General features: G+C 37.4%; 1 long non-coding RNA gene across 7 annotated transcripts; it reads left to right on the top strand.

Moving 5' to 3' along the window:
• The first annotated feature begins 12,380 nt into the window (after window positions 1-12,380).
• LOC113334913 lies at window positions 12,381-16,080 on the top strand. 7 transcript variants are annotated; one of them, XR_003353042.1, is made up of 10 exons: window positions 12,381-12,688; window positions 13,038-13,239; window positions 13,420-13,494; window positions 13,670-13,748; window positions 13,867-13,962; window positions 14,047-14,094; window positions 14,191-14,415; window positions 15,361-15,479; window positions 15,560-15,673; window positions 15,772-16,080. It is a non-coding gene; the product is annotated as an uncharacterized LOC113334913 (long non-coding RNA). The 7 variants fall into 7 exon arrangements; XR_003353040.1 differs by having other exon boundaries at window positions 13,633-13,748; XR_003353038.1 differs by adding an exon at window positions 14,696-14,757 and having other exon boundaries at window positions 13,420-13,748.
• Window positions 16,081-27,715: the final 11,635 nt, after the last annotated feature.

Genomic DNA, 27,715 nt, shown 5'->3' with positions numbered 1-27,715 from the left:
TGATTTTTATTAATCAATTTTGTTTTCTCTTGATGGAGTATGCTTAGTAAATTGCTTTTGATACTTCATGCTCGCGATTAACAGTGGATGTTTTCAAAATCTAATTTAGGCAATGATTAGAATCACAATTTCCTTTGATTGGAGTTATATTGTCTAGAATTGCATGATAAGAATTGTTATTGAATCACATAAATTTTGGTGAATGGTGGAATCCTGATCCCCGGTAAAAATTCTCTCCCATATTTTGTTAATATTGTGCATATAAAATTATTTATTTATTTTTATTAAGTCTAAAAAAAAATTATCCTTCACAAATCCGAGAGTTTGAACCTTCACTACTACAACCACGAAAAATCTCATAATCATTTTGGCGTCGCCGACGCGGAATTGTGTTTAGGTAGAATTTGTTTTTTTTAGATTTATTTTTCTTTGTTCTTTTTTACGTTCTTTGGGTATTTGTCTATGTGATACAGGTTTTGAGGCTTGGATCGAAAAGAAAAAGAAGAAGAAGAAGTTGTCAAAGATTTTTGGCGATTTCATAAAGACTAGGAGCAAAGCTTAAAGCAAAAAGAACGGAAAGAAGACGAAGGACTTTTTTTTATTATTATTTTTTAGATATTTTTTTTTATTATTATTTTTTTAGAAACTGTAATTAAAGTTTTTATTTTTGTAATCTTTTATTTTTGGACATTATTTTTTTTTCCGGACATTGAACATTGGACATTATTTTTAAAACCCTATGGAAGGATTATAAATTAAAAAAAAATTAAATACAAACTGTTTGCAGGGAAGGACGACGATTACTATATCGTCTCGGCCCCTCGGGTTCGCACACTGACACCGGAGTCAGTGGCCCGAGTCGACTACAACGGTTCTTCGCCCGTCTGGTACGGGAGGTAAACTTCTAAACACCCGTGAATCTCCTGCAAGCGGGTTTACTGTTTGCCTTAAGGTGAATATATGCTGAGGACTTGAATACCGCTGTTTTAAATTCCTAGTAAATGGCAAGGCCTGGCCAATACAAGATAAGGGTTCAGATTTCATCACCGTTCTCTTCTTGCCCGCCTTAGGAAAACGAAACCAAACGCGATCCTAAGCCTAAAATTTTGACTAGAACGAGACCTATAGGGTAACGAGCTTAATAGGAAACTCGTTCGAAAAATATTGGTTGCTCTTTAAGCACACTTCAAAGTTCATGATGGTTTCTGTGAGTTGAATGCGTGATTGCGCCGCCTTCTAATGCGGTGAGGCCTTGGGTATCAAAGCTCTACTAAGCTTCCCTCGTCTCTATTCAACTTACTTTGACTCGGATTGATTCCAGAGGGGTTTTCTCAAATTGCAACGAATTCCCTTTCGAAAGATAGAAGCTGGTCTAGAAACAATCTAAGTGGAGCCATCATGCTTTTTGTTTGCTAGAATTTATAGGTTTGATTTGGTCAAGTCAGCCTTGTTTGTGATTGTGTAGAATTCCTCAGTAGTTTGTGTTTCCTCGGTGATGAATCCTTTTCAGGAGACGCCACCTGAGATGACGTTATGAGAATATATGTCTAGAAATTCTCGTTATCAAGAGACGTCTTCGAAAATGACTCTTGGTGAATATATGCGTGGGAAGAGATATATGGATACTCCAACTTTTATTGAGGAACCACCTCTAACGATCTATGAGAAATATTATAAACATAGACCATGTAGTTGGGAACAAAGCTTGAGAATTCGTGAATATCAAAAATTATATTGTGATGATGATGAGGAGGAGGATGGTGATGATGATTATAATAATATTTCTAGTTCAAATCCAAATAATTTTAATAATTATTTACCTATTCAAAAGGACGAGGATTTGACTAGAAATACCCCCGTTTTAGACGATGATTACGAAACCGATGATGGTTTAGAGGAACCAGTTTATCTTGAGAGTAATGTTTTCGAGTCAAACGATTTAGAAACAATAGTCTTAGATGAACTCGTAGAGATTATCGGGGATGAACCTGACTTAGAAAAATCAATCGCCCACTTTCAGGAATCTGATGACCTAGAAATTAGGGAGATTATGACCAGTCTACCTAGAGACGCCGAAAACTCTAAGTTTGGGGGTGATTATCATTCTCCATGTTCTTTAACTCTTACAAAAATCCCTCACGTGGGACTTGACATCAATGCCTCAACCATCTTACAAGACTATCTTCGTACTCGTTTTCCCGAACTTAATAATATTCAACACGAGTCTCAACTGTTAGAAACCCATCCTCTGGTTGATGAGGTTAGCCCAGGCAATAATACCAAGATTGACTTTGTTTTCCCACCAAAAACTTTTCTACCAATTGTGGGAACATATAAATTTCAGATGTGTCAATTATTAAGTTTTGAGACTAAACCTAATTACTTTAGGAGATTAGGGTCGACACATCTGTTTAAGGAAGACCACCACTCTCTTTGTGGTCAGCTGTGTAAGTCAAATCTGATTGACTTTAAGGATCCCCAGTTATTCAGGTTGTTATTATTTTTAATTGAGTTTTTCCAGACTTTTAAACCTGAACTGTTGGATCTTAGCTATGAGGAAGTGCATCCAATGAAAATATTCTATCAAGATCCTTTCATAGAACCTGAACCTGAACCACAATGGGACATAGGTATCTTAATCAGGAAACTAGATAAGGGTATGCAGTACATGTTCATTTTCTTGGCTTGTTGCAGATTCCTTTTACTTGTGATAGCTCTATTTGGTTTCGATAACCCACAATTATTTCGGCTATTGCTATATGATTCGAGGTGATTAAACCTTTCTTAGTCTGGCTGAAGACTATAAACTTAGCACTTCTTGGGAGGTAACCCAATCTCATGCAACCCGGTAATATCCTTCCTTCACTCTTTTGCTTCAAATAGTAACTGTCTCTCCTTGTTCATGCTTTTAATTTCATCTTTAGAACATTGAGGACAATTAATTTTAAGTTTGGGGGTATGGGAGAAACTTTTTAGTTGCAATAAATAAACTCCAGAGCCTAGAAATTTACGCCTATTAAGGATAGCACTAACCACTCTAAGCGGATGGAAACATTTTTGTTTTAGGAGTTGAGGAACCAATCTGACTAGATGGAAACATATATAGAGTCTATTCATAAAAGCACAGAGCTCAGGTGTTAGAATTAACATGATAGTTTCGCCATATCTCGTCGAGTCCTTTTCACTTTCTATTTTTAGTTTTCTTTTATTTCAAGTGATTTGGTGGGGCACACGATTCAAGTTGTTACCTTTGCTAGGGTGAAATAGAGTGACTGAGTTACCTTTTCAAAAATAAAAATAAAAAAAAAATAGACCAGACCAGTAGACCAATCGGAATAAATACTAACACTTGGATAGAAATATGTGTGTGTTCTCCCTGTCTCCGTCGCCTAAACAAGCGTGGAATGCAGGATCTACGGGAATCACCATGTAATCTGCTGACAAGAAACATGCGCTTCGGTCCACAAGGTCCAATCATGTTATTAGTTCTTAAATAAATGTGTGTTTAATAAAGTCGACCACTGGTACCCTTGTATATGCCAGTTGTGTTGACCTAGAGTTAGGATTATTAACCACTGGTTCCCTTGTATATGCCAGTGTGTTAATATTAGTCAGACCGGTATCTCAGTCATTTAGGTTAGGTTCATCTTGGCAGAGGCCTTCAGACAGATATGGGAAACACCGTTCGCTTTTCAACCATCTACATTTTTCTTTTTCCATCTTCTTAATCTTTTCATGTGATTAGTCTGACTCCGAGTATGATGTCCATCGTGAAACTATCTTAGTAGAGCTCTGTCACTTATATGAATTTTAGTATGCTTGAGTGCAAACTCGTGTACAACAATTGGAATTTCGCATCAGGGTTCTTCATCTTAGAGTCAATAATTGTATGCCAACCAAGGAGGTTCTTTAGTGCTTTCCAAGGTTTTGCGTAGATAGCTAGGGTATGGAGTAAAGGTTTTGTGGGTCCACCTCTGGTAAACCCTCCGGAGACAACACTCCGCCACTAGGGCCACCTAGGGGTTCAAATGATTTTCCTTTCTAGAATAAATTTGCTCGAGGACTAGCAAATAATAAGTTTGGGGGTGTTGATAGACGCATTTATTTGTCTAATATGTCTCTATTGTATGTATTGTTAGTGCTCAATTTTGTATTTATTGTTTTCTTTTATGTCTTTGTAGGAATTTTTAGAGAAATAAGCCCTTGCGGCGAAATGGGTTCAAAAAGCAGTGTTTTACACCCCGGAGAAATGTATCGTACGCACCCCAGAAATGCACCGGAAGCATCCCAGAAATGTCCCGGAGGAACCCATAAAAATTATTATTTCCACCCAATTGCTATTCGCACCCAAGCTCTGGTTAAGGGGCATCCATCTTCTCTTTAAATTCAAAAACAACTTTTTGGCGGGAAAAATATATTCGAAACTGGCAGATTTGTGATCGAGAAAATGAAGGTGTTTTAGTGCGATTCAATCGCTGAAATTTGGTGGGAAGTTGTGATATGGGATATGGAACACATTATGGGCATCGGATTCGATCGGAATTGGCTGGAAATCCTGGTTTGAGTCACGATCTCAAAACAGAGCAACGTGTCCTGTAACACGAGTTTGATTGTGTGTTTTCCATGCATTGAGTGTTTTGGAGGAGTTCGATGACTTCGGAGGCGTGGGGAAGGTTAACTAGAGCGTGCAGGATCAAAGTTTACGTGTGTAGAAGCCAAAACTGGAAATTATTGTTAAATATGGGCAGCGAGCAATGACGGGATTAATGGGAGATTATACGGTGTTATGGTCGGATATTTTTGTTCTAAAACACTATAAATACAAGGCTAAAGAGTTTAGAAGAGTTGGAGAGTCTTTGGGAGAGTTTAGGATCCGAGAAGAATTGAAAGAAAGTCACGCAAGAGAAAAGCTTGCTGCTGGTGCAAGGAAGAACACGAAGAACATAATACCCTCAGGGACAGTCGTTGATTAGTGTCGCTTAATTGCGACAATACTCAATTCCTTTCCCCGACTTCGGAACAACAACACCTCTGTTGTATCGTTCTTTTTGAACGCTCTATATGTGTCGCAAACACTGTTGTAAACCGTTTTTCTCCATTTTCTCTTGATTGTAAATTAAACAACTTTTGAGTATCAATGAATCAATTTGATAGGTTTTTCATCATGAGTAGCTAAACCCAATCCCAGGGGTGACGGAGGAAGCCATTCTTCCAAAAGTTATGTGGTAAAATTTATTTAAATTTATTTATGCAACTCTTTTATGATTAATTGCACCGAATAAAAATGGAGTAAATGATTTTTATTAATCAATTTTGTTTTCTCTTGATGGAGTATGCTTAGTAAATTGCTTTTGATACTTCATGCTCGCGATTAACAGTGGATGTTTTCAAAATCTAATTTAGGCAATGATTAGAATCACAATTTCCTTTGATGGGAGTTATATTGTCTAGAATTGCATGATAAGAATTGTTATTGAATCACATAAATTTTGGTGAATGGTGGAATTCTGATCCCCGGTAAAAATTCTCTCCCATATTTTGTTAATATTGTGCATATAAAATTATTTATTTATTTTTATTAAGTCTAAAAAAAAAATTATCCTTTACAAATCCGAGAGTTTGAACCTTCACTACTACAACCACGAAAAATCTCATAATCAGTTAACGACTTAAAGACTTCATTGGGATTGTGAAGCAAGACCGATACTACTTTTATCGTAGTTGTGTGATCTGATCTTGCATCTTCTATCGTACGAGTACAATCAGATTGATTGGATTGAGATTGATATCTCCGATAGGCAAGATATAAAAAGTAATCACAAACATCTTTGTCTCATTGTTTGTGATTCCACAACATCTTGTTTCTCTACCATACGATTAAGATTGTTGTGAGGTGATTGATAACTCTAGGCTGTTCTTCGGGAATATAAGATCGGATTATCGATTGGTTCCTGTTCACCTTGATTATTATCAAAAGACGGAACAAAACCTTTAGGGTTTATCTGTGGGAGACAGATTGATCCTTTGATAGACTTGTCTGTGGGAGACAGTTTTATTTATTGTCAAAGCCTGCGATTTTGGATCGTAGCAACTCTTAGTTCTGGGTGAGATCAGCTAAGGGAATCAAGTGCACAATATCATGCTGGGATCAGAGGCGTAGGAGCATAACTGTACCTTGGATCAGTGGGATATTGATTGGGGTTCAACTACAGTCCAGTCTGAAGTTAGCTTGGAGTAGGCTAGTGTCTGCAGCGGCTTAATACAATGTGTGTTCAATCTGGACTAGGTCCCGAGGTTTTTCTGCATTTGCGGTTTCCTCGTTAACAAAATTTCTGGTGTCTGTGTTATTTGAATTTCCGCATTATATTGTTTTATCTTTATAATTGAAATAATACAGGTTGTGCGTTAGATCATCAATTAGAATATCCAACCTTTGGTTGTTGATTTAAATTGATTGATCCTTGGATATTGGTCTTTGGTACGATCCAAGTTATTCCTTGTGTTTGATTAAAGACTCTATGATTTCTATTAGCTCGAGTAAATCAAAACAAGAGAGAGATATTAACTCCTTGAGATACTTTTACCTAGATTGAGTCTGACTGTCTAGTTTATTCTCTAGAAAGTATTTCGGAGTTAGTCCATACATATTGTTAAGCGAAATATTGGGTGGTGTTGTTAGACCCCCGCTTTTTCAATTGGTATCAGAGCAGGCAAACACGTTAAAGACCTTACAAGTCTGTGTTTGTAGCGATCTGACTCTATTGACATAGGTGCTATCTCTATTAATGTACCACCAATCTTCGATGACTCTAATTACTTATGGTGGAAAATTGTTATGCGAGATTTTCTTCAAGCGCATGATTTTCAATCATGGTATATGTTATTAATGGCTATGATGCTCCCTTTGTGGCAGTTGGAGATGTAAACGTTCCCAAGAATATTGGTGAATATAATCCTGCCGAGATACTTGCTGCAAAGCAAAATTCCGACGATTTGAATGCCCTCATACATGCCATTACCCCAAATCTTCAGCACCATGTGTCAAATTCCACTAGGTCTAAAGATGTTTGGGATATCTTAGAAACCGTATTTGAAGGTAAATCCAGTGAAAAGGAAGCTAGGCTTCAAAACCTTAATTCCGATTGGGAGAACCTTCGTATGGTAGATGAAGATACATTTGATGAGTTTAATCACAAAGTGTCTGAAATTTTTAATGTATCTTTTGCATTGGGTAAGACTATTCCTGAAAAGGACATTGTGATGAAAATTCTCAGATCGCTGCCATCTAGATACGAGTCTAAGAAGCATGCCATCATTGAGGGAAATGACCTTGATAATCTTTCCAGAAATACATTGGTTGGAAAGCTAAATACCTTTGATCATGAGCATACATCCAAAATCAGAAAGGATGTTGCTTTTAAAGCACAGAAGAATACTAAGTTACTTGATAAAAGTAAAAGTGTTTATGTCTCTGAGGATGATCAGTTTGAGGGTGATTTTTCCGAAGAATATCTTGACAAATCAATCTCCTTGATCACAAGACAGTTTAGGGATATTCTATTGAAGAGAAGTAAACGGTTTTCAAGAGACAAACCTAGGTCGTCAGATAAACCTGACAATCACATCCCTCCTAAAAACAGGGATGTTGACGTGACTGATGACGAGGACATGCCATAGTGCTTTAAGTGTAAAGTTTTTGGTCATTTTGCAAACGAGTGCCCAAATCCTAGAAAATACACTGGGAACAAAGGTCTTGCTGTAACACTTGATGAGATGTCCGAGATCTATGATTCTGATGAAGATAGGAAATCAAGTGCTGGTCTTCTATGTGAAAACATTGATTTTGATAATTGTAGCAATACATATGTCAACCTTGATGGTTTTGGGGAAGAAGAGAATCCAATCAAGCTAGAAGAATCAATTGACCCATCCTTTGGAAACTCTGTTTGTAATGTTTCAGGATCTACTATGTGTCTGGCTGCTTTCACACCACAGATGCCTGAATACTATCCAAGTTTGATGTGCTTGTTTTGTTCTCAGAAGGGTCATGAACTATCAAGATGTTACAAGTATAAACATCAAGTGAGGCACGCCAACAAACTTCAACGAAGAGCAAATCGGTTGGCAAGGAAGCTTAAACTTGCTCAGAAGACTGCTGAGGTATGTAGGATTTTATCTTCGTCTAAGAAGTTGGTTTCCAAAAGAAAAAATAAGACTATTAGAGAAGAAATTATGGTCAAATCGCTTTGATAGACAGAAGTCTGAGGATTCCTCTCTAGAGGAAAATGGTGGACAAATTTTTGTTCACCACAACACAAATTGATTGTCTTGTTAGGTAAATATTGTCTCATATGGCTAACCTTTTGGTTAACTATTGTTGATATTGTCTCATATGGCTAAATATTGAAGTAGTTATGGTGAAGAAGAACATGGTTGATATGAAATGCTCATATGGCTAACCTTTTGGTTAACTATTGTTGAACCAACAAGTGCATACATTTGGGTATGGTTAACAAACCTAGAAGCGTGCATTGTCAAGTGTGTGTAACAAGCTAAGTTTTCGATCTAACGGTTGAGAAATATTAGATTGAATCTAAATCAGGTTTTCATCTAACGGTGAATGTTGAATTCTTTGTTACTAAGCTAACATTAATTGCAAACCCTGATTTGAAAGACTATATATAGGAGACATCTAGTATTGTGCAGAACTAATCCCCACACCTTACATGTGATACTAGTTTGCGTGCTAGAGTCGATTCTCCTTTAACCTTCGGTTTTCTTCTTCTAAAACCAGGTTAACGACTTAAAGACTTCATTTGGATTGTGAAGCCAGACTGATACTATTTTTATCGTAGCTGTGCGATCTGATCTTGCATCTTCTATCGTACGAGTACAATCAGATTGATTGGCTTGAGATTGATATCTCCGATAGGAAAGATATAAAAAGTAATCACAAACATCTTCGTCTCATTGTTTGTGATTCCGCAACATCTTGTTTCGCTACCATACGATTAAGATTGTTGTGAGGTGATTGATAACTCTAGGTTGTTCTTCGGGAATATAAGACCAGATTATCGATTGGTTCCTGTTCAGCTTGATTATTATCAAAAGACGGAACAAAACCTTTAGGGGTTATCTGTGGGAGACAGATTGATCCTTTAATAGACTTGTCTGTGGGAGACAGATTTGTTTATTGTCAAAGCCTACGATTTTGGATCGTAGAAACTCTTAGTTGTGGGTGAGATAATTTATGGGAATCAAGTACGCAGTATCCTGCTGGGATCAGAGGCATAGGGAGTATAACTGTACCTTGGATCAGTGGGAGATTTATTGGGGTTCAACTACAGTCCAGTCTGAAGTTAGCTTGGAGTAGGCTAGTGTCTGTAGCGGCTTAATACAGTGTGTGTTCAATCTGGACTAGGTCCCGGGGTTTTTCTTCATTTGCGGTTTCCTCGTTAACAAAATTTCTGGTGTCTTTGTTATTTGAATTTCCGCATTATATTGTTTTATCTTTATAATTGAAATAATACAGGTTGTGCGTTATATCATCAATTAGAATATCCAACCTTTGGTTATTGATTTAAATTAATTGATCCTTGGATATTGGTCTTTGGTACCATCCAAGTTATTCCTTATGTTTGATTAAAGACTCGCTGATTTATATTTGCTCGAGTAAATCAAAACAATAGAGACATATTAACTCCTTGAGATACTTTTACTTAGATTGAGTCTGACTGTCTACTTGATTCTCTCGAAAGTAATTCGGAGTTAGTCCATACAGATTGCTAAGCAAAATATTGGGTGGTGTTGTTAGACCCCCGCTTTTTCAGATGCGGCCTCTGACTTCAACATTGTTACCATCAAGACTCTGAGAGCCGCAGGAATTTCGAAGCAGGAGGCTACTCACTCCCCAACTGTGGTCAAAAACCCAGAAGGAGAAGCAATAAGCGCGTACGGCTACATTAACCTCGAAATCAAGGTGGGAGATGCTCTAACACACGGCAAATTCCACATTGTTAAAGAATGCTCAAATTGTGATATGGTTCTGGGACGTTCGTAGGTGCATAAAAATAAAGCAAAATTTGGAGTATGTCCTCTGCCAGTTTCTGTGCCTGAAAGAATTTTCAACAAACCGTCCAACCCTGAGGACTATATGATGTCGTATCAACAACTTGCCAATGTAACTCAATTTCCTGGAAGAGCCCATTGACGTACATCTGCAGATTTCGGACACAAGTAAGTCTTATTGAACAACCCTTTCTGCAATCAGTCACTTCTCCTCTCGTCCAGGCCTGGGGACTCGATCCAACTATCAACCCAGACGTCACTAGGAGATGTGAATGGGATGCTGGGCCCTTCAAATATTTCGTCAAAAGTTTGGAAGATGTCTTAGTCAAAAATAATGGATCTAAGAATCAAGTAGCCGTGCAACATCAAAATCCATTTCAAGTTGGAGATATGGTAGTGAAAGTTGCCGCTCAGCCTCCTTCGTCTGATTCCACAGACGAGTCATATCTAGTGATAGAAGTTATTTTGGGAGGCTACTGCAAGCTCATCAATGCTGACAAGTTAGAAGGCGTAGTAATACACGCCGGTGGCTCAAACCCTTCAAAGCCTAAGGCGTCACGCCTCCTTTGGCCTTAAAAATTCCGCTTAGTGTTTCCTTCAACAATTTCCCGTTTCACCGTAATATTTATAACTCCTCCAAAATGATTGCACTACTTGAATTCGTAATTAGGGTTTCAATTTATCGGTTAATTAAAGCATCGTTTCTTTCAAAATAAGTTTTCCTGAATAATCTCAAAGGGAAAGTACCGAGTAAATTCAAACCCTCATCAAGTCATTACCCATCAATTTAAAATCAAACCCTACAAGAAATATCTCATTCAAAAATACTGAAGAGGGGAATATGCAAGGAAGAAGATCATCAAGAGGCGACACAGACACCTTCTTTCAAGAACAACCGGCTTCAACCTTCACCTGACGAGAGTTCCTCGCTTCTCATGGCGTGTTTCCCAGTTCGTGACAGCCAACGCTTCTGCATACCCAGGCGGCATGCCATAGATGCCCTAAAGTGTGTAATTTGCAAGGAAAAATCAAATAGAAGGTCAGTCAAATCCTTAACCGTTATTACTATTTTCCCCTGTTTTGGGTTACTGTTGCCGACACCGCTTGTGGAGACGTTATTGTGGGAGTAGTCAGGGGGAGAGAGCGCGACATGCCGACCAACGGTATTGGTGTGCCGTCTTCTCATCGCACTATTTGTGTGTTGTGTCTCCCCATTTGCTTCAGTCGGGATATTTTGTTCATTCATCCAATTTAAGATATAAAATTATCAAAGCGACATGAATGAAAAAAAAAAGACCCTGAAGTATTAAAACATCCACAAGCTACGAAAAGATTGTTCTTCTACGAAAGGAAATAATAAAATTGGAAAACTAGTTATCAATATCAATGCCAAGGTCAGTGGCGCCTTCATTGGAATTCTCTCCAACGGCCGCTCCAGCACCCCCTCCAACGGCTGCTCCAGCACCTTCTCCAAAGGATGCTCCAACGCCTTCTCCGACGGCCACTTCAACGACATCCTCAAAAGTCTCTTTGGCGTCCTCTCCAGAAGTCGTTTCAGTCTCCTCCTTCTCGTGAGCCGCGCCGACATCATTCTCTGATTCTACTCCAACAGCCTCTTGAGGATATGCCGGTTCGTCCACATCAGAGTCAAGGATTATGATACCGTTATGAACAGGATAATCAAGCTTATTCCCGCTTGGAGGTTTTTTATGTTCAATCCTTCGTCGCTTCAGTCGAGCGGCGAACCTTTCAGCCCCGTCACTTGGTCGCTGAGACGCCTCATCACGCTGGGACGCCTCATCACACTACATCATATGGCCTAATTTGAGACATACTGATTTTTGGGTTCGAGACACATATATATGTCTTTAGTGCTTCCACTCATATAAGATTCTCAAATCAAAAATACGAGTTGCTTTAATTCTGATTTTTCAACTACTCTTACAAGTGTCTTAAAAATTTATAACTTTACAAGAGTAACTTTCATATATATATATATATATACATATGAATTTATCATTTCTTTTTCATTTTAATTACATTTTATTTTCCTTCAAACCCCAAATCTCCCTCCCAAAAATCCCTCTCTTTCCGATTTCTAAATCCCTCAAATTTATTTCCCTCTCAAATTCCCCCCATATTTTTATCTCATACTACATATTATTTTGAAACTAAATTCATATATACTCCCACCCTTTATTTTAGTTTCCCCTTTTTTTTTGGGCTGTCTTATTTTTGGAAAATACGTATTTTTAATTCTTTTTTTTTTTTTATGGTAAACTCGGGCTTGTTCTTATCTTATCTCTTTTCTTTTTATCCTCTCTTTGTTTCTTCCGTCTTTCCCTTCTCTTCAGCTTGAACATAGAGAAATCGAGTGACAAACCAGAGATGAGAACCAAAAACAAAACCAGAGATGAAACTTAAAGTATTTTACAGATTTGTTTCTTTGTAAACTAGCCGATTTAACCAAAACCAATATCAGAGATGAAACCTAAAGTATGCAAAACCCTATTTTATAGAGAGATCGAGAGAAACCAGTTCTGAATTTTACTTTTAGCTTGAATCTCTCAGAATAAGAGTCAATTGAAGAAGTAAATACATAGAAGATCTCTAACCTCAGGTATGAAATACCCCTTTTAAAGAAATCAAAACTATGTTTGATTTATAAACCCTAGAAAATTGATTTCTAATTTTTGGGTTGATAACTAGCAGAAAAATATTGAAGCTACAATTATAGAAGATTGAAGTAAAAATCTTTGAAAATTTAGAAACTACCTCTAACCCTTTATTTGGTTTTCTCTATATTTCGCAAGTTGTGTGTTTGAGGGTTATGTTACTATGTATTTGATTTCTCGTTCTGTATCTTTGTGTTTTCTTACTGTTATATAAATCCATTACAATATTACATACTAAGTTCCGTTTTCATATTGCTGAGGCTTACTTGTTGGATTATTTTATTCCGTGTTTAGAGAATTATGGAGAAATCAAATCTTTCTCGACAGATGGATGGGTTGCACCAAAACTTTCTGAAAGGGATGACAACTTCATGCTCCACATGCTTACTACTGGGAAGAGATATCTGGCTAATAGTGGGATCTGGGAAGAGGTCATGAATGAACTGGATAAAACAAGTGTGGTGTATTGATCGGCTCTTGGATGGGTGGTATGAAGGTTTGTTTCTTGTTTCTTTTTGGATTCTCATGTGGGTTTTTGACATTGAGCACACAATATGGAGAAACTAGTGTAGATTTACTGGTCCAATGGCTTCCATTGGTATATAGATGTGTTTCAGGAAAAAGAGCGGTGCCTTGTTTACTTTAACACACCTATCACTTGCTTGCTTTTCTGTAGTGATATGTTACACGAGAAGCTTGATGCTACTAAGAATCTAGGTTTGCTATACAAATTCGACACAAGAATTTTCTGGTAAAGTGGTACAGTATCCTATTGCATGAGCATTATATACGAGAAGGATGCAAGGAAGTTGTTCTTCTTGGAGCATATCATTCCACCCTTTAAATTTTGTATACATTCCGTTTGTTTGTTAATTAAGTTTTGTTACAGATTATCATTGATGCATTATGGATTTTACTTTGAGAAGGTTTATGCTGATACAATTGAAGCCTTAAGGATATCTTACAAAAAGATGAATCCTTTCTGTGTTCCGTTTGCTATTATAAGTAAGGTTCTGCCATGCTCGCAATAGATATAGTAAGCTAAAATCCATGAAGTACTTAAGGAGCTTCCAAAATATGTGTTCTTTGATTTTTGAACACCTTTATCTGCACTTATCTGCAGGGATGGATGGGCCCCAACTATTCTATCTCTACGTCATGTGCCACCGGCAACTTTTGTATTCTGAATGCAGCGAATCACATTATTAGAGGAGAAGCTGTAAGTTGTTCGGTTATATATCAAACATTAAAACAATTGTATAACCTTTATAGCTGAAGTTGTTCTAAATTTCTGAGGTTGTAGGATGTGTGATGCTTCGCGGCGGCTCTGATTCAGTAATAATACCTTCAGGTATCCATTCCTTCTTCCCTTGAGCTTCCTCTTTTTTATTAAACTGTAGTATTTAGTTATTAATAATTTTTGTGTTCTTGTGTTGCCTTGGTGGAGGCTTGGGAGGTTTTGTCGCATGTTGACCAGTTTCAAAAAAGAACGAGGATCCAATCAAAGCTTCAAGCCCTTTTGGGATATTGTACTCACCCATTAGCAGTACGGTTAGTCTCCCTGCACCAACGACTGATCCTCACATTCCCAAACAACTTCAGCAAAGCAGAGACCCTTCTCCATAAAGATACAAGTCCAGGGAGGTTAAGGTTCAATCTTCTTAAGTAAAAGGTAAATAGACATTGAATTAATGCACCTTCTGAATGGATTAATAGCTAATTTCAAGACCAACTCTACCCCCTGCAACTCATGAGCAGGAAGAGTGGGTTGGTTACCACCATAAGCACAATCCGCAGCATCTCCCACCTAATTTATATGCATAGCTTCAAACCCAGCAGTAGTCTAACTAATCCATTCGATGTGCTTTAACCAATGAAATTTGAATTATTTGAATCTGAATCTGGATTAACATACTTATTTCACATCATTGGGGTGTATTGATTCAATACAGGGATAATCCTAGGATTTTTCTTTGAGTTCTGTTTTGCAGTTGCTCATTGACATCCGTTTAAGGTAATAAAATATGAATCATCCTTGAGTAGCCTTCTTTTCGCTAGACCATAACTGGGTAGGGTATATCATTTGTTTTGCAGTTTTTGGTGACCTCCATATAAGGTAATGAAATCTTATTCATCCTTGAGTAGCCTTCTTTTTCTCGAGGTTTTCGAACTTGGTAAAGGTTAACGACAATCAGAATTTTTAGGTGTTCATGCATACCATGGCTGCACATAACTCTTACTTAGGGACTTGAGTGTTGGGTATCACGTGTCTTTGTTCTGTTTTCTTATATTTTTTTCATTTGGAAAACTGATGTCTAGCTGTTCTCTAACCGACCAACTGTAAGTTCTCCATTAACCTTTAACATGATGCATAATAAGTTTTTGTTTATTCATGTCCAATTTTTGTTGGTATGTCCTGGTCTATCACCTTTAGTATACGATAGGAAGATGACCATTGTTGGGTTACCATGCTATACACAAGCTTATTTTGTATTTCATTCTTTGATTATTGTAGTTGCGGTTAAAATTACTGTGTTTAGGTATTGCAGTTTTATGTAAATTAATCTTATATGAAGATGATAGATTACTGAACATTATTTTACCTATTTCGCATCAGGATACAATAGTGATGGCTACTATTACATGCCTTGCAAGGACTGCGTTAAGAAGATGCAAAAACTGCATTAAGAAAGTGATTGGGATGCTGTTGTTTTGTTGTTCCGTGGTGCATACAAGGTGCATTCATTGTCCCTGAATAGTACCTTTTTACTTTACATATAGCAACATGTGCCTAACATTTTTTATTATTTCTTTAGTCTCTCTTTGCAGACTGAATTGGCAAATCTTCAAAAGAATAAAAGAGAAGATTTATGTTAGGTGGTGGTGGACTAAAGAAAAGCAGAAAATCGGAACAAGATGCTCTAGTAAAGGTATATGTCTGGAAATTGTGCCCATTTGATCTTGTCCTGTTTTTGTTCTGGTCCTTCGTTTTGTAAACTGACTCCTAGAGATGTTACATTTACATCAGGTGGCATTATAAGAGAATCAAGAAGACGGAGTTGGATAAGCATAATATGATTTGAGTGACAAGTTGGAGGTAGTTTCTTATTTCATAAAATTCTTGTAGAAAGTGTATCCACTGCTTTGATTGAACGAGAAACCCAAAATATGCTCAACTTTGATCCCAAATTGTAGAGATGGACTTTTTATCCGTTTATTATGTTAAAATTCAGTCGCCTTACATCTGTAATTGATTGTATATGGATGGATCCATCTTTGATGTTGCAATTCCATGTGATAATAGAATTTATTGAATAATGGTTTTGTTTATGATCGAGAATGGAGTGGACCTGTATTCTGGTGCAGGAAATTTTGAAATAATTGTTTTTTAAATCTAATTTCATTTGAGACGCATATAAGAGTCACTAAATTAATTTTTGCGTCGCTTTAAATGGCCAGAAAGTTCACTTAATAAACCGTCTAAACATTTATGAGAAATACAAACGTCTCATAATTTACTTAAGAGGCGTTTATAAGCGTCGCTAAGTCCGTCTCAATACGCCAAAATTGAGACATTTGTACTGTCTCAAAAAATCAAAGCGACACCTATATGTCTCAAAACCGTCGGTTTGGTGTAGTGTCACGCTGGGACGCTTCATCACGTCTCCACTTCTCCTCCATGTCAACCGAAGCCATGAAAGCTTTAACACGCCCTCGAACAATGCGTAGATGAGTAAGAGGCATACCCTGTATGGCCCGACCAACTTCACGAAACAAAGGATCAATTTTGTTTAATACCTCCTCAAACGCAGAAACCTTGGGTTTGTCAACTTCAAAGCTTTTCTCCGAAGAATTGGAAGAATAATCATCTCCAGGAGTTTCCATCGTATACTGCAGAGAATCATTGTGTCTGCATCAACAACCTACATGGTAAAAGAAAACAAAAGGAAAATTGCAAGAATGTATGGAGCAATACCTGAAAATAAGATGAACACAATCCCGTGGTGATCAATATAATAAGAAAGGCTCGAAGTGCTCTCTTATATTACGCAAATTGATGAAGCCTAAAAAAGAAAAACTCTTTACCTGCCATACATAAAGGCTTTAGATATGGGATATCAACTGGTTAGATGCTTATCTATCTGGGATAATTGACTCACCTGGGCTGCTGACGGAAAGAAACTCGCCACCGCGGAGGAAAGCATGAAGACGGACGGGCAGATAAAGACAAGGAAGAAGTGGAAAAGTGATTACCTTTTATACGCATAGTGCTTTTGAAATTTGTGTAAAAGCGGAATTCCTTCCTGAACCTTACGTAAAGTATGGGCAGCTGAGCCTGCAACACAAAGACTCATTGGTCTGATCAAGGCACAAAGACGTCAACCACACATAGGCCTATCGCCAAAGGTCGACCAAGATTTCCTGGTAATCCTTACATGCCTTACCTTTTCAGTTTGTTCTTGACTGTCACCATCTAATGCTTACCCCTTAACAATGCCACTATACGTGCTAAGCAGGGGACTTAATGTTGATGGTGGTTTTTAGTTCAGGGCTAACATTATACAACCCTGCATTTAATATGATGGCATTATGCAAAGAGACAGGGCCATGTAAAACTGATGAGTTCACAATCTTTTCACTTGCGTATTTATTGAGCAAATCAATATATTTACATGAAATTTATCCAGAATGGTGCATGCAACAACAATCCCAGATATTCTGTAAATTTCGACACCTTGCCTGCATTGTTCATTAATATAAGGCTCATTGAATACTTTTTGTGCTATGTTCCCCGACCGAACCCTTAATATTGATATGACATGACAATTAGTGTTCACTCGCAAGCTGAGTAGCATGAATTTCCTGAAGTATTAAGGTTAAGGTTTGCATAAAAGTACTCAATCGGAAAGCGTGTTGTTCTCTAGCAATAAACTTAAAGAACTCTGGTTGAAACTAAACCTAGAAAAACTAGGCAATTGATCTGCCATGGATTAGTAGGTGCAAAGTCCTACCCAAAATCAGAAAACAAGGGATAAAAGAGGAGCCGCGGAAAATAGGAGCAACAACAAAAGGAGGTGTGGCCATGCCATAGGCCAGCCGGCGACACCTGCAGATGGACACACCCCATGCTGCTTGCCGTCCCTCCTCTTTTCTATCGACCAATCAGGTCGCTCTAAATCCTGCCACATGCACATGAGTTGTGGCCGAGCCCATACTTGCCGGCCCTCTTTCCTATCGGCCAATCAGGTCGCTTTAAACCCGCCACGCGCACTAGAAGATGTGGCCACGTCCTATGTTTGGCCGGCCCCTTTTCTATTGACCAATCAGGTTTCTCTAAACCTGCCACATTATTAAAATAGGCAGATTACACCGGATGGTCGCAATGCCAATTAGCTTGCCAAACCGCGCCAACATGCTAATGGCATGCCACATGTGCCAAACCTCGCCAGCATGCTAATGGCATGCCAAACATTCCAAACCGCGCGAACATGCTATTGGCATGAAAAATATGCCAACATGCCACAACAGCATGCCAAACATGCCACAGCAGCATGCCAAACGTGCCATTCCTCCACAAACAACGTACTTACGTGCTAGCTCACTTTTTGTTCGTGACCAACGCCATAAAAAAGTCCAGTCAGGGTATCCCAACTAGAACACGATTTTGCTTTAGTGGCATTAGTTGAAACCCTAATTTTGGTCGTGGCTCAAATTACGCCACTTTGGACCCCACAATGTGCCACGAGCCATGCGGGTCCAGGAAACCCGAAAAATGATGCCATGTTATTGGCTATTCATAGCTACTCTTGCTCCTATGGTCGTCCCCGCGATATGGCCCTTCCATAGCTCCTTTGACGCGGCCATGGCACCGTTTGCACAAAAAACATCACCGTGCCGCGGCCACGTGCCACACGCGTTAATTAGGGTTTCGGTATGCCAAACCCTAATTTAGGTAAGGTTGCTACGCCAACCAAGCCAAGTAATGATACCTAGGGCATTAAGTTTGATGTGGCAACTGGAACCAATGTTGTCGAGCCATGTTTGGGTCTAACAATAATATGCCAAAATATAGCGGCCACGGCTACGCCAGGCGCAATTCGCGCCACCATGCCGCTGGCATATGCCAAACATGCCGATGTGCCACTGGCATGCGCTAAATATTCCACTATGCCACTGGCATATGCCAATGGCGCCACTATGCTAATATCATGTGCCAACGGAATGTGGCCATAATCAATGGCTACCCTTGCTCATGAATTATAATCTCAGACGTCCAAATTCGCCACATAATTGACCGGCTATGGTAAGTCCCAGGTTCACACGCCATTTTTATACGGAAAGTCTCATGACTTGACTTGCCACAACATGACCATCCGCCACCTGGCTGGCGCACGATTGATCAGAATAACTAGGTCTTGCATACATGATCCACTCAGCAATCTGCTGCACATTTTCCACGAAAATACTCGAGATATAAAATATGTCACAAACTGGGGGATGCTCATCAGGGTATTGTTCTGGCGGTTTACAACGTGCGGCGTGCAACACTCCCATTATAAGAAAGTGTCAGGAAAGCGGGCAGTTAGTGGTGGCAAGAAGTAGTGGGTGTAAACTAACTCGTTTCCTTCATAGTGCGGACATAGTTTCTAGCATTTACACATTACCCCACTTCTCCATCACTCACTTACTCCCACTGCCTACGAGATGAGGGTGCGTTCAATTATGACTTGTATTAATAGGTTTCTACCTATTTCGACCAAAAAACAGAGTTTTGGTTAACAATGACACAAGTATCCAGAAAAAACACAAAAGAACTGATAGCTTACATTCCGCAAGTCAGTTCCACATTTGGATACAAGTCATAAAATAGCCACACCTTCAGAATTAACCATTCTGGTCTCAACACCTTCGTCGCTTCCCTCCCTAAGAATAACCATTCTCCTTCACTTTGTGACCGAAGCAAGACTGGAACGACCATTTCTTGGTTTAGGCCAGGATTATACAAATTGATCTCTTGAATCTAAAGTACTCCCGTGCAGTGCATTTATTTAGGTCTAAATTCGTTTCTCATCAACACACCCAAATTTACCAAAACCAGCAGAAACAGTTTTTACCCCAAAACAATGATCCTGTCGAGATTCTCGCTGCAAAGAAAAATTCTGACGGATTTAATGTTATCATCTATGCCATCATCCCAGATCTTCGGCACCATGTGACCACATGCAATAAGTCTAAAGATGCTTGGGATATCTTAGAACCGTATTTGAAGGGAATACCTCTGATAAAGAAGGTAGGCTTCAAAACCTAAATTCCGATTGGGAAAGCCTTCGTATGGATGATGAAGATTCATTTGATGAGTTTAATCACAAAGTATCTGAAATCGTTAATGCATCTTTTGCACTGGGTAAGACTATTCCTGAAAATGATACTGTGATGAAAATTTTCAGATCGTTGCCATCTAGATACGATTCTAAGAAACACGCCATCGTTGAAGGAAATAACCTTGAAACACTTTCCAAAAACACTCTTGTTAGAAATCTAAATATTTTTGATCTTGAACCGAGTAAAAGAGAAAAACTTCACATGTCTTGCAACCCTGTTGCTGCATCTGATGTAAATTCTCCATGTCTTGAATTGATCGATATAAAAAATGAGAATTGTTTTAATTCAACTCTTTCACTGTTTGTACAACAGTTAAAGAAAACTCTTAGACAGAAAAAAACAAAGTCTCGGAAAAAATCTTCTTCAATTAATGAGAAGGATAGAAAAGTTCACAAAGACTATGATAATGGAACTTGTTCCAAGTGCTACAGAAGTGTTCATGATATCTTTGATTGTCCGAATAAGGACGTTAGTAAGTTAACCAAAGCATGGATGGTAACTCTTGATTACTGTCCTGAGGAAGAAGTCTGTGAAAGCTCTCTCACTTACTTTGCTGATATTCACACTTGTATATCCAACAACTCTGATTATTCCATGGTAAATAATCTAACTTCCCCACAAAAGGAAATTGATCTATTGACCAAAGATCTGTGCTCAATGAAGAGTATGTTTCAACTGGAGAAGGAAGCCTAGATTAGAAGGATTGAAAATCTGGAATGTCAACTGAAAAAATTAACACAAGAAAATATGATATCTCGCAATCGTGATTACAAGAAGAAGAATCGTCTTTCTTCGAAAAATTCTTGGATACTGAATCAGCATATTACTCCTGAAAATTTATCACTATCAAACTCTTCTTGTAAAGAGAAAAGATATTTTAAAACACAAGGGCAGAACAAATCCTAAGTCTTCCTTGTGTAAAAACCAGGATCACCCAAAAATGAACTGCACAAAGGTTCTTGAAAAGTCTTTCTCTGTTAATTAGAAAAAGAGAAGAAAATCTCATAAGAAATCTACGTCACTTTCGAAAGACATATTCAGAACCGTTAATAGTTTCCAAAAATCAATAAACAAAATATTCGGAACATTATGGAAAAGGAAGAGGTCACCTGTTGATCTTCCTTCCATAAAGAGATTTCAGAAACAAGGAATAAGGAAATCATCCTCCCCTCTTGAGAAACCACCCGATCCTTCACTGGATGGGAAAAATTACAGGTTGTAATAGTTTCTAAGATTGTTCTTGTTATTCCCCCTGGACAAGAACCATAATCTCAAGAGGGGTATGAAAAGGTTCCTGATGCATCATAATTCTTGAGTTTGACGGGAAGCTTCTCTTATGATTAACTTGTTTCTGTATCTCCTTATTGTGCTCTAAATTTTTTTATTGAGCTAAAAACCATTCCTTGTGTCTCTGTTCGTGAAAATAGCGTGCATACATCCTGGGTATGTGTACGATCTTCCTAATAAAGTCCTTTTGGGATATCCAAAATTCTGTTAAGGTTTTGGTCAAAGGTCTTATTAGGAATTTACTCCATATTTTCTTCCTTTTATGTTGGAAGATTTCACTCCCTGAAGCAAGCATTTCATTTACCTTTTTATCATGTCCTCATCAAGTCTTTCTAGTAAGGAAGATGATGTCTGGACTGTTCTCTTTACCTCTAAGAAAGTTAGTTTTGATTCTTCTGATAAGGAGATGTGTTAAGACAAACGTGATTCCTCCTCTGATGTGAATCCCTCTGTCTCTCATTTTGATAAGCTATCACTAACCATGAATATCGCTTGGAACAAGTACGTGCCTTGAAGAGTGAACTTGAATCTTCAACCAAAATAATTGAGGACAAGATGGATAATCTCGAATCCAGGATTGATCTAGTTGAATATGAGCTTGATGAATATAGGGAATATGAGAAGAGTCTTCAAAGTAAGTGAATTGTCATTTGTTTCTTGCTAAAATAATGTTTAGGAAACTTCTTATGAGAATTTATTCTTGTATTTTAATAGGGATAACTACGGTTTGGAATAGCAAACATTGTGATTACACATAGCAATTGCCAACGATTTTCATCTTGCAATGTTTTTATATTTATTTATTTAAATTCTAAGTTATTTGGAAGATGATTTTGCAGTATTAATCTTTATTGGTTTTATATATCACAAAAATATGTTATGGGATATGTGTGTTTACGTCCGTGAACTATGATTATCTCATATATGCTCAAAAGTTAAGTATATTAAGTCTTTATGAAAATATTGATAAAAGATATAATGAACTTTTGAATATTCCGCAGTATTGATCTTTCCCTGATCCACTTTTATGTGAAAGTACTGGATGGCTCCGTAAGTTTTCTTATGTTGAGCATTACCGACTAAATTAATCTATAAGGTCGTCTTGTGATTAAATTTTCGAGTTTACTGGATACAAGTTCATGTTTCATGTAATTTGTTAATGTCCAAAGAAATCCTTTTTTTCTTGTAAAAGTAAGGTCGCTCTTGTTGTTCTTTCGGGAATGACATTTTATGGTGGATAGTTCTTAATTGAATTTGTGCTTAATTGACAAATCTTTGTGGGGAGTGCGGCTGTGGAATATTGTAGGAGTTATCTTGTATATTTATAAACTCCTTGATGAATACACTAAGTTTCGACTATGTGAAATCATCGAAACAAAGTTGATATGTTCTCTTTTAGTCATGAATTATCTCTTTGAGAATTTCATTATAATCCTGTAGTTTTCGTACCTTTACCAATTTATATTGACAGAAAGGGGGAGAATTATTGAGTAGTTCACACTATATACATATGGTTTACAGATCATTATGTAAGGGGGAGTGGTTTTCATTGTGAGATGGAAGTATTGACTAAGGGGGAGTAATACATATCACCGTAGTATTATTGTCAAAGTTGTGATACAATTGGACTTTCATGGTGTGTAATAATACTCTGACATTGTATAATAACGATGAAGAACAAATGTTTTTCATATATTTTCTTGTTGTTATAGCTATGGATCTTCAACAACAATGATGCTGAGTTGAAAACGTTCAGAATCGCTAAAGTACTTGAAGTGGCGAAGAATTCAAGGAATGTTGAAGATCCAAGGAAATCAAGCATGATGGATGATAAGATGCAAAGTTTATTTATTTTGTAATCCATATATATTGATAGTTTTGTTACTAAAATTGAAAAGGGGGGGGGGGGATTGTTAGAGCATTCTTGGTCGAACTCGCAAGCGTTGCTATCTCAAGCTTATTTGCCAAGTTTAGTTGATCAAAACTATAAGTCTTGATTTCTGGTCCACTTATAGCTATTTCTCGGATTAGTATAGAATGTGTAGTTGAGCTTTAGACTTCACGACGTTCATTGATTTATGACGAAGATCTACAAAGGAGAGCTTGGAGGAACTTCATCAACAAAAGGTATATGGAGACTAAAACTTATCTATCACTCATAAGTCTATTTTATTCTATTCTATCTCATAGTGAGACTAAGTTGTATAGCTATATAGACTTTTATATTTTACACATTTGATATTTCGATCTGAGTTTACCTCGCTTATCTATTTCTCGAAATATGTGTTGGAAGCTTTTTTCTTTAGCTACGTTTATCATATTCTTGACGAATTTAGTTGGAAACAATTTATTTGTTGGAAACCAAATAATAAGTCAAAAGATGATCATGTGAAAATTGCCTTGAAACATCTTACATGATTTGTGTGAGACAATCATTTGATGTCGCCTCAGAAAGTTTCGTATTGATCATTCGATCACTTGAAAATTACTTATAAGCTAATAGTTTGTGTGAGACAGCTATTGTACTCTTCTAAGGATGTTTCAATGATTAAAATGGGAGTTTAGAACAAAAACCTTTGTCTGGATACAATACAGTATGCGTACCTAGTATGCAAACTGTTTTGGTATGATTCAGGTACGTGAACCTTGTTTGCGTACCTAGTATGCGAACGATTTGAACTGTAAATTCCGGGAACCTTGTTTGCATACCAGTATGCGAACGGTTCTACCAGAGTTAACTCCGAGACTGCTGTTTGCATAACCGTTTGCAAACGGATGGACAAGACCAGAGTCTGAAAGCTATAGTTTGCGTACCTGTTTGTGAAAATGCGGGGGTCTAACAACCACACCCAACATTTCGTTTGGAAATCTGAGAGGACTTACTCCAATATACTTTCTAGAGAATCAACTACACAGTCAGACTCAATCTAGAGTAAAGTATATCAAAGAGTTTAATATCTCTTACTCTTAATTCAATCCGCAATCAGCAAATAGAAACCTGCGAGCCCGATTGAATCTAACAGGAGTAACTTGAATGGTACCAAAGACCAATGTTCAAGTGTCAATCAATTTAAATCAAGAACCCAAGGTTGGATATTCTAATTGATTGAACTTAACGCACAACCTTTGATATTTCAATTATATAACAAAATATAACACGGAAAAGAAATAACACAAACACCAGAAGTTTTGTTAACGAGGAAACCACAAATGAAAAAAAAACCCGGGACCTAGTCCAGATTGAACACCACACTGTATTAAGCCGCTACATACTCTATCCTACTACCAATTAACTTCGGACTGGACTGTAGTTGAACCCTAATCAATCTCACACTGATTCAAGGTATAGTTGCGTTCCTTACGTCTCTGATCCCAGCAGGATACTACGTACTTGATTCCCTTAGTTGATCTCACCCACAACCAAGAGTTGCTACGACCCAAAGTCGAAGACTTGATAAACAAATCTGTCTCACACAGAAAATTCCATAGGATTGAATAAATATGTCTCCCACAGAAATACCCAAGAGTTTTTGTTCCGTCTTTTGATAAATCAGTGTGAACAGGAACCAATTGATAAACCGGACTCAATACGATAGAATCGGGCAAGATCTAAACACCAAACTACAAATAAAATAGTTGGGTCTGGCTTCACAATCCCAATGAAGTCTTTGAAGTCGTTAACCTACAGGGTCTCGATAGTAACCTAAGGTTAAAGGAGAATTGACTCTAGTTTATGCAACTAGTAACACACAAGAGGTGCGGGGATTAGTTTTCCCAGTTGCTAGAGTTCTCCTTTATATAGTTTTCAAATCAGGGTTTGCAATCCAAGTTACCTTGGTAACAAAGCATTCAATATTCACCATTAGATGAAAAACCTGATTCAACCAAGCTAATATCTTTCATCCGTTAGATCGAACTTAGCTTGTTACACACAAATGAAATGTACCCTCATTTAGGTTTATGTAACCATACCCAAACGTGTACACCATGTTGGTTCACAAATAGTTAACCGAGGTTAGCCATATGATTACTCTCATATCAACCTTATTCATCTTAACCATAACTAGTTCAAATGAAACTAGTTAAAGAGTTGTTCAATTTCTATATTCTCATAGAATTATACAGAAACACAATTGAAGAAAGATCGGTTTGATTCTCTCGAATCAATCATGAACATTATAGCCACGGTTTGCAAAGATTGCATTCCTTATTATATAAATGTTTATGTTCATGTTCATAACCGATTTTAGAACTTTAAACTTCAAGTATGCAAACGGGTACGCATACTTGAAATACCCGGACTAAGATTGGGTTTCGTCGGTACGCGAACTTTCAATCCCAGCAGAAATTGTCGGACATGAACCTGTACGCCACTACGCATACTTAGGTTCCCAGATTTCCCAAACCAACCGGTACGCAAACGGGTGCGCATACTATGGTTCTCGTACATGGATTACATATGTGCAAGAGTGCACAACATGACATATCCAATAATGGTTAAGTGTTCTAAACTCTTATTTCAATCATTGAAACTTTCTTAGAGGTTGAAAATATCTGTTTTCACACACTATTAGCATCAAAGCAATTTTCAAGTTATTGAAATAATCATAACGAAACATTCCAAGAAAACACCAAATGATTATATCACACAAACCATGTTAGATGTTACTCGGTAATTTTCACATGATATAAGATGAACTTGGTCGAAGCGAAAGCTTGCCAACACAAATTTCGATAAATATGTAAGCGAGATAAACTCAGATCGAAATATCAAATGTGTATATAGAAAAACTATATCGTAATATGACTTATGTCTCAATATAGGAGATAGAGTAGAAATAGACCTTCCAAGTGATAGATAAGTTTAAGTCTCCACATACCTTTTTTCGATGAAGTTCCACAATCTCCCCTTAGTAGTTCTTCACCTTCAAATTATGAATGCCGTGAAGTCTAAGCTCAACTACACAATCTATGTCCTAGTCCGAGACATCTATAAATAGGCTAGAGATTAAGACTTATAGTTTTGATCACTAACATTGAAAAGCATGCTTGAGATAGCAACGGATGCGAGTTCGACAGAGCAGTGCTCTAACAATCTCCCCCTTTGTCAAGTTTAGTGACAAAACTATCAATACATATGGATTACAAAATAAATAAAAATTTGTAGCTTCTCATCCAAATGCTTGATCTCCTTGGCATCTTCAACACGACTCGAAATATTCGTCGCTTCAAAGTACTCCATGAATCTAAACGTTTTCAACTCAGCATCATAGTTGTTGAAGATCCGTAACGATAACAATGAGAAAACAAATGCTCTCAATCATTGTTATACAGTGTCATAGTATTTATTACACATCATCAAAGTTCAATTGTATCACAATTTTGACAACTCCCCCTTAGTCAATATTTAATTTCAACATGAAAACCATTCTCCCTTACATAATGATCCGTAAACTATATGTATTTTTAGTATGAAACTACACATTAATTCTCTCCCCTTTTGTCAATATAAATCGGCAAAGGTACGAAAACTAGTGGGATCCTCATGAAATTTTCATAGAGATACTTCATGACCAAAAGAGAATAACATACCAACTTATTTAGATGCAATCATAAAGCCAAAGCTAAATGCATTCATCAAGGAGTTTATAAAGATACAAGATAACCCCTATAATATTCCACAACCGCACTCCCCACAAAGTTTTGGCAATTAAGCACAGGTTAAAAAAGAACTCTCCCTCATAATATGTCATTCTCTAAAGAACAACAAAGGCGACCTTGCTTTTACAAGAAAGGAAGGATTTCTTTGGATATAACCACATCACATGAAAACATGAATTTGAATCCAAAACTCTCAATTGAATTAACCACAAAAAAGATCAATTCAATTGGCCATGCTCAACATAAGAGAACTTACGGAGACACACAGTATATGCACAAGAATGTGGATCGAAGAATACCAATACTGCAGAATAAATAAGGATTCATTCTATTTTTCATCACTACTTGCACAATGACATATAATAGACTTAATCCTTGTAAATAAAAGTTCATCCTTTCTTCCATCAAAAATTGCATAATGACATAAAAGGCTTTAACTTTTGTATTGTCAAAGATTCATTTTATATTTTATCAATACTTTCATACCGACATAACAGATATAACTTTTGAACAATTATGGGACAGTCACAGGTTCACGGACGTAAACAACATATGCCATAACAATTTGCAATATACAAAATCATAAAGATTAAAATTGCAAAAATCATCTTCCAAATAACTTAGAATTTAAATAAATAAAT

This window comes from Papaver somniferum, unplaced genomic scaffold, assembly GCF_003573695.1.
Source record: "Papaver somniferum cultivar HN1 unplaced genomic scaffold, ASM357369v1 unplaced-scaffold_137, whole genome shotgun sequence".
NCBI classification, from domain to species: Eukaryota; Viridiplantae; Streptophyta; class Magnoliopsida; order Ranunculales; family Papaveraceae; genus Papaver; species Papaver somniferum.
This window is presented reverse-complemented; position numbering and strand designations above follow the sequence as displayed.